Here is a 7,864-nt window from a genome sequence, read left to right as displayed (position 1 = left end):
CATGGCATAAGGCTCAGATGAGATTCCATTTCCGAGCCGCAGAAAGCCCGAGCGCCACCCGGTGGCGCTCAAGAGCCGGCAGGCCCCGCGTCTCTCGGCTGCCTCCCGCGGCCGCCTGAGGCGTTGCAGCCCACGCCGGCCGCCTCAAGAAAGGCTCCCGCTCCCTTCCAGGGCCGGCCGAGACCGCCTCACGCTTCTGGCCGGAAACGGAGCGCCACGCTACCCCTTTCTAAGTCCCCGATCGAGACGGCGCCTCCGGCTCCCTCTCGCGGCCGGCGGTTGGCTGAGCAGCACGCCCGTCAGCCTCAGCCGCCGCCGCCGCCGCCTGCGCCGTTTGCCCTCCGCGGCCTAGCGGGGCTGAGGTCTTCCAGGGCTGATCTGGAGGCGGCGCGCAAAGGCAGGCTTGGGCCGTGCTCAGGTACGAGGCGGCCGCGGCGCGCGTGGCGGGGAGCGCGGGGTCGGTAAGCAACGGGAGCTGCCGTCCGGCGGGCGTCACGCCAGCATTCCCTGGAGCATCACGTGCGCAGCCCCGGGGTTACTTCTGGGCTGCGCGCGGCGGTCGCGAGGAGCTGCCATTGCAAATGCGGAGCCCCGCCGGGATGGAGGGGCGGGGGGCGGTGTTGCAGGCGCCCGCTTGGGGGCACGGCAGGGGGACTGGGTGGGTTATGGCGGGGTTCCTGGCCAGATCTGCAAAACCAGGGAAGGTAACCTGGGGGGCCCTTCCTGCAGAAGGGAGGGATGCCCCCCGCTTGCAACAGCCTGACTTTTCACCATGCAGACGCAGGGCGCGCGTTTGCTAAGTATTGCGAAATAAGATAAAATATTGCGAAGTATTTCGGTATTCGGGGTTTCTGCGCGGGATTTGTAGAATTGGGGGCGATTGACGTGGGACTCGCTGGCCTCTCGTTTATTCTTTTCACTCCTTTGGGAGGAATGCTGCGATTCCAGTGCTGTATTGGCTGGGGGCTCTGGGCTTTGTAGTCCTAACTCCCTAGGAGGCAGGCAGGCTGGCTGGCTGGGCGTCGTGGGTCTTGTTTATCCCTTCAGGGTTTTGTCCCCTGAAATGAGGGAGCTAAGCCTTGTTTTTTGGATGATTCGAGAAAGTCTCGGAGGGATCTTCATTTCCTGAGGAGTTAGAAAATTCTTAAAATTATTCCTTTCGAAGGGCTGGTGAGAAGCTGCAGAAAATGGGCGAGATTTTGACAGGTGGTTGTGGCTTTCTGTGTTCTTGGTGGTCTGGAAGTTGTAGTTGCAACACCACAAATCACATTCTTTTCGCTGCATTTTATGCTTTTTCACAATATGTCTTACACTTGATCGTTACTTATGTCTTTACAAGACAACGCTTGCCAATTAATGCAATTGGTACCTCTGAAACTCCAAAAAACTTACTTTTAGAAAGTCTGACTTTTGAACCAAGGTGGCAAATTAGGACTATAGAGTAAATTTATGATAAAGAAAAAGTTCAGAATAACTGCAGTTCCCAACAACAATGTGGTTTCATGAAGAAATTAATATCTCTGCCCCCCCCAACCCTTTTATTCTGCAATAATGATCTGTTTGAAATGCTTGGGGAATGTGCCAGTCTTTCTGCTATTTTGTATGTGTCAGTTTATTGTTTTTTAATAGGTTCAGTCAAAATCTGCAATTGATAACAATGCATGTATTCACTTTTTCAAAAATATACAATTCTGCTGTCTTTCAAGAACTTAATTCTAATGTTGTAAATTCTTAATTGAGTTTATTTGGGGGAATAAATATTGTTAAAAAGGGTTTTTTATATTTATATTTTATTTTTTATATTTATTTTATTTATTACTACTTATTTTATATTTATATTTATATTCTTACTGTTTTTTAATGTTTGATTTTAATTGTGAGCCACCCAGAGTCACCCTCTGTGGGAGATGGGCGGCATATAAATTTAATAAATAAATAAATAAATTTGATTGATTGATAGAGCCACCCATCTTGCCAGTTGTGACTCAAAACTGGGTGATTTTGTGTGCATTAAAGTAGATAGGTGGAACAAATATGGATGATAGCTGAATTCAAACCTGATAGGGTTCGATAAGAAGCAAGCATTATCAAGAAAAGTGCCTAAGCTTAGAAAGGAGTGTAAAACCAATGGGTGTGCTGTCTGAAAGCTAATCTATGTATAGTTGAGTTATTACTATTACTTACATTTATATAGCAGCTTTCTTCCAGGAGCCCAACATATTACAAACACTCCCTCCTCTAAATTTTATCCACATCTGTTACCTTGTAATGTTGAATGGATAGAGAGTTCAGCTGGCCAGAACTTACATGATGAGCTTGACTTGAACTTACATGATGAGCTTGACTTCCCAGGTCTAGGCCAACAACTTAACAGTGACACCCTGCTTTTCCATTTAATGTGGCATAAACCGTTTGTGGGCCCAAATTAATATGAACAGATGCAAAAGGTCACCCTTATGATACTGTGAGTCATAATCAGGGGAATTGTTTTAACATTTTGTTAAATTACAGTTAGTTTGTTCAAACTGTATCCACAAACAAACCAAAACCCAGCACCAGATTTGGCAGAGCTGACATGGGGTAGGTCAGCAACATTAAACGTTTGGCAAAGTAAGTTGCTTGATCAAAGTGCCGGTCATCCCTGATTTACCTTCTTCTTGTTCTCGTAAACAAGGTAGCGTTTCCCCAAAGTTTTTGTGAGAAGCCAATATAAAGGGAAGACAAAATATAAGCTGTACGCCTCCCAGAGTCACCTTCTGTGAGATGAGCGGCTATATAAATATGATAAATAAGCCCTGGTTGCATTAGCCAACTTTGCTTTCCTGCTAACATTTTCATTTCATCAATGTATAGCTAAATATATTGCTCTCACCCTGGTATTATTTTTTGTTTTGTTTTTATTTATTTAAAATACTTGTATGGCTGTAAAACCATCTTAAAACCAGAACTCTGGCTGATTCAGAACAATAATGTAAAAACAATATCGTGCAAAAAGTGGAAAGCGAAGAGCAATGGAAACGGAAACAAACAGAAAAACCCAGTGCTGCAAACTAAACTTTCTCGATGCAACCACAGCACTCTTTTAGGCTCTGGAACAGTTGGCTAGACAAATACCATCCATCCATTTTGGAGAAAGCATTTAGAATGGATCTTTTAAGAGGCTAAAAGTTGCTGCTTACTCTAATGCAAGTATTGATGTAAGTTGAGTTGGATGGGAGAAGTTAGCAACTCCTAGGAACAATTGGGCTTTGTTTTATATACGTTTGAGAAACTCCTGCGTGAAAGCAGTGCTTGATCACTTGGCAGTATTTGGTGGGTGCCTCATTAAGTCTACCCTGCTTGAATGTCTGGAGCCAAATGCTGTCAAGTAAGACAATGCCTCCCCTGCTAGAAACTGTAATTCTGATTTCTGCTTGCTCTTAGAACAATGGATAATGCTAGGATAGAGAAGGTGGTTTAGCTGGCAGCATACAAACAGTGGGACAGCTGAGAACCAGAAGGTGGGACAAGGTCTAGGTCTCCATAAGAGAAGCAGGGTCAGTAGCTGGAATTGCAAGCTTCAGGTGATGGATGACCTCTCCTACAACTTTATTCTGCTTTCTCCAGTTGGAAAAACATGCTTGGGAATATTGCTGCACCTTGGGCAGAAGTTGTCCTTCACTCTTTATACTAAATAGGTTGTTCTTCCTTGCTGCACTGACGTTTGTGTCAGAATCCTTGCAAGATTTTATAATAGATTATTAGATGGCTAGTTTAAAAAATAGTTTTTTATATGCTATGGTTCTGCCATTGTAAAAGGGGGCGCGTCTGTTTCAACTGCGGGGAGCCAGGGCACTTTGCCGCTGCATGCCCTAAAGCAAAGACGGAGCAAGGAGGCAAGAAGACGGAGCGGAAGGGGCCGAAGTCTTCGAAGCCCGGCAAGAAGGAGGCAGCAGTGGTAGGCAGCGAGACGGGAGCTAGAGCGGCAACACGCGGCGGCGGCAAAACCCGGAAGTTGTTGGCTCCACTCTCTCTCCGACAGGTGGCTGCTCTTCCAGAGAAAGAAAGCAGCTCACGGGAGGACTCGGAGAGTGAAGAGATGGGGGTGAGTCCCATTAAAATTTGGGTGGAACTAAGGGTGGTGAGGACGAAGCGAAGGGCGGAGATGCGGGCGCTGATAGACTCTGGCTGCTCCCGAAATCTGATTAATCCCGCCCTCGCCCGGGGTTTGGGACTGCACTTAAAGAGACTCAAAACCCCTGTGATTTTTACCCAGCTGGACGGATCCCCAGCGGGGGTGTCAAGTCCACAATGTCCAACTCTCGGGTCTGAAGCATTCTCTCACAACCAGGCTTGGGTCAGATAAATACTTCTTTATTAAGAGGTACATGTAGCTTGTAAACAGAACATTGCTAAAACTAACGCCTTGGGTAAACCTCCCTCTAGTTATCCCTCCTCCCCTTATTGCCTGTCGTGACTCCTCTTCACCTGTTGTTGACCTCTCTCCTCCCTCCCGGAGCTTCTTCCTGGTTCTTTGGGCCCCAGCTGCCTGGCCGGCAATCAAGCCAGTCTAAATTGCCCATATATGGTTAAGCTGCTTCCCAGCTCCCCTTACAACCATTAACAGCCACCCCCCCTCCTTAGTTACAAGTGGCAGAAACAAATCACCCCAACTCCCAACGAATGCAATACAATGGAAAACAACAGTTGGATGATGCAGGTTCTGACGGGGAGGACCGGTGGAGTATCGTACTGAAGAGCTCGAGCTAACCATGGGGGACCATAAAGAGACTATTAAATTCCTAGTGACTCCCATGGCAAGCAACCCAGTGCTTCTGGGCATGAACTGGTTAAAAAGGAAGAACCCAGAAGTAAACTGGGAGGAAAAGATCTTGCGTTTCCCAAAGGAGGGGGGAGTGCAAGTTGAAGGAGTTACCGAAACGTTGTCAGATGAAGAGATGGGCGCTGTGAGTAGGGAAAGGGCAGGGGAGGCTGCAACTCAGATTCCCAAGCAATACCTCAACCTGCAGGAGGTATTTAGCGAAAGAGAGTCAGATCTCCTCATTTCAAGATGGCGCCGCGAATGGCAGCCTCAGTGAAACGCTCCTTGGTGGGTTTGGTGTTTTTCTCTGTATTCTGCAGCTCTTTGCAGATTACATATTCTAGAAATGAACTTTTAAATATCAGACAGCATTCTGTTTATACAACTCCTCCTGTTTTTCGTGGCTGTGGGAGTGCTATTGTGGACTTTCTGACTGCGGGGGCTGCGGCTTCCCTCGGCTTTGGCAGCAGCTTTGGCAGCAGCAGCTTCTGCAGCAGCAGCCTGGGAGCTAAGCGTAGATATGTGAGATACCGACGAAGGGGAAAGTGAGCTGGAATCTTGGTAAGACTGAGAAAGCAACGAACCAGAACTCCTCTTCCTTCAATATATTTAACAAACATACGTTCATTAGTCAACAAAATGGACGAACTATCCATCTTAAATCGGAATAATTCTGACTTCTTAAATGCTGCAGCCCTTTGTTTCACTGAAACATGGCTTAATCATCTGGTGGAGGATAGATCCTTACAACTTTCAGGCTTTCATCTCTATAGGGGAGATCGAGTTACAGCGTCATTGGGCAAACAAAAAGGAGGTGGAATCTGCTTTTATGTTAATACCCGTTGGTATAGAGATGTTAGAATCTTACATAAATCTTGCGGTATGCACTTAGAGACTTTGGTTATTAACTGCAAACCGTACTATGCTCCACGGGAATTTTCTTCATTCATCTTGGTCGGAGTTTATATACCTCCTGCTTCTCTAAATAGTGCAATACAGACTTTAACAGATCAGATAGTCGGTATAGAACAGAAATATCCAGACTCTTTACTCATTGTTTTAGGAGACTTTAATGGTGCTGATCTAACTACCGAGTTGCCTAGATACATACAGCATGTTAGTTGTCCTACTAGGGGCAAGAATATATTGGATTATTGCTACACCACACTAAAAGGAGCCTACCGTTCTATATCGCGAGCAGCAATTGGCTCATCTGATCATTGTATGATTCATCTTATTTCCACCTATAGACAGAGACTTATAACTGCAAAGCCTGTGATCAGAGCAGTGAAGTTATGGTCTGATGATGCTAAGTTAAACCTACAGGCCTGCTTGGAGTGTACAGATTGGAATGTTTTTGAAGCTGCCTCTGCAGATCTGGATGAGTATACTGATGCTGTGACTTCATACATTAGCTTTTGTGAGGGCATGTGTGTGCCCACTAAAAACATACTTATTTATAACAACAACAAACCGTGGTTCACAGCAAAGCTCAAACAGCTGCGTCGGGACAAGGAGGAGGCCCATAGGAGTGAGGACAGGATTAGGTATAATCGGACTAGAAATGTACTCACGAGGGATATTAAGGCGGCAAAGAGGAACTATTCAGCAAAGCTGAAAAGTCAGTTCTCAGCAAATGATCCTGCGACTGTGTGGAAGAGCCTGAAGAACATCATCGGCTACAACCACCCACCTCTCCTGATTGAAGAGAGTCATCAACTGGCAGACGATCTCAACAGGTTTTATTGCAGGTTTGAGAATGATCAATTGATATCTGCGGCTGCCAATTGTATCTCGGATACATCATCAGTACTCGATTTTTCTTTACCTCTCCCCAATCCCCCGGGTCCCTTACCTCTGGTGATCCTGGAAAAAGAAGTGCGAGGTTTGCTTCAAAAGCAAAAGATTGGAAAAGCTCCAGGTCCAGACGGTGTGACTACCTCGTGTCTGAAAGTCTGTGCAGAACAACTGGCCCCCGTTTTCACGCATATTTTTAACAAATCACTGAAGACAGGCTATGTTCCTTCTTGTTTTAAGAGTTCTACAATCATCCCAGTTCCTAAGAAATCCCCCATTAGTGAGCTGAATGACTACAGACCGGTTGCATTGACATCTGTGGTCATGAAGACCTTTGAGAGGCTCATGTTGGCTCACTTGAAAGCCATCATGGATCCCCTGTTAGATCCACTGCAGTTTGCCTATCGGGGGAACAGGTCAGTGGATGATGCTGTTAATATGGCCCTTCACTATATTCTGCAACATCTTGAAATTTCGGGGTCTTATGCACGAGTTCTTTTTGTGGACTTCAGTTCAGCATTTAACACTATTGTACCAGAAATTCTGTACAACAAACTAATCCAGCTTACTGTGCCTGTGCATACTTGTAGGTGGATTATTAGTTTTCTAACAGGCAGAAAACAACGTGAGGTTAGGCAAAATTATTTCCAGTACTCGGTTAATCAGTACTGGTGCCCCTCAGGGATGTGTGCTTTCTCCACTGCTTTTTTCCCTTTATACCAATGACTGCATTTCAAAGGACTCTTCTGTTAAAATTTTGAAATATGCAAATGATACAACTGTCATTGGTTTAATTCAAAATGGAAATGAGTCAGCATATAGACGGGAGGTTCAACAGCTAGTCTTGTGGTGTGGTAGTAATAACCTGAAACTGAATACACTTAAGACCGTGGAGATGATTGTGGACTTTAGGAAGAATCCTTCTCCTATTCCTCCCCTTACTATACTTAACAGTCTAGTATCAGTGGTAGAGTCCTTCAGGTTCCTGGGCTCTATACTTTCCCAAGACCTGAAATGGACGTATAACATTACAGCCATTATTAAAAAGGCACAGCAAAGGATGTTTTTCCTGCGGCAACTTAGGAAGTTTAAATTATCCCAGGAGCTCTTGGTACAGTTTTACAGGGGAATCATTGAGTCTGTTATCTGCTCCTCTATAACTGTCTGGTTTGGTTCTGCAACCAAACAGGACAGACTCAGACTCCAACGAATAGTTAAGTCTGCAGAAAGGATCATTGCAATCCATCTGCCTTCTGTAGAAGAACT

The 7,864-nt window shown here is 45.5% G+C and overlaps 1 protein-coding gene across 7 annotated transcripts in view; it reads left to right on the top strand.

Annotated features, from left to right (window-relative positions):
• Window positions 1-211: 211 nt before the first annotated feature.
• The window catches only part of ST3GAL5 (ST3 beta-galactoside alpha-2,3-sialyltransferase 5), a 31,079-nt gene continuing 23,426 nt past the window's right edge, over window positions 212-7,864 (top strand). For 2 of the 7 annotated variants that reach the window (XM_088139453.1, XM_088139458.1), the window contains exon 1: window positions 661-4,084. The gene's annotated coding sequence lies outside the window, so the exon portion shown is untranslated. The other 5 variants (XM_088139454.1, XM_088139452.1, XM_088139456.1 and 2 more) reach the window with 5 other exon arrangements.

The sequence above is a fragment of the Python bivittatus genome, unplaced genomic scaffold, assembly GCF_059951505.1.
Source record: "Python bivittatus isolate LINGU-HERP-01145 unplaced genomic scaffold, Pbiv_v1 ctg000210_np1212, whole genome shotgun sequence".
Taxonomy (NCBI): Eukaryota; Metazoa; Chordata; class Lepidosauria; order Squamata; family Pythonidae; genus Python; species Python bivittatus.
This window is presented reverse-complemented; position numbering and strand designations above follow the sequence as displayed.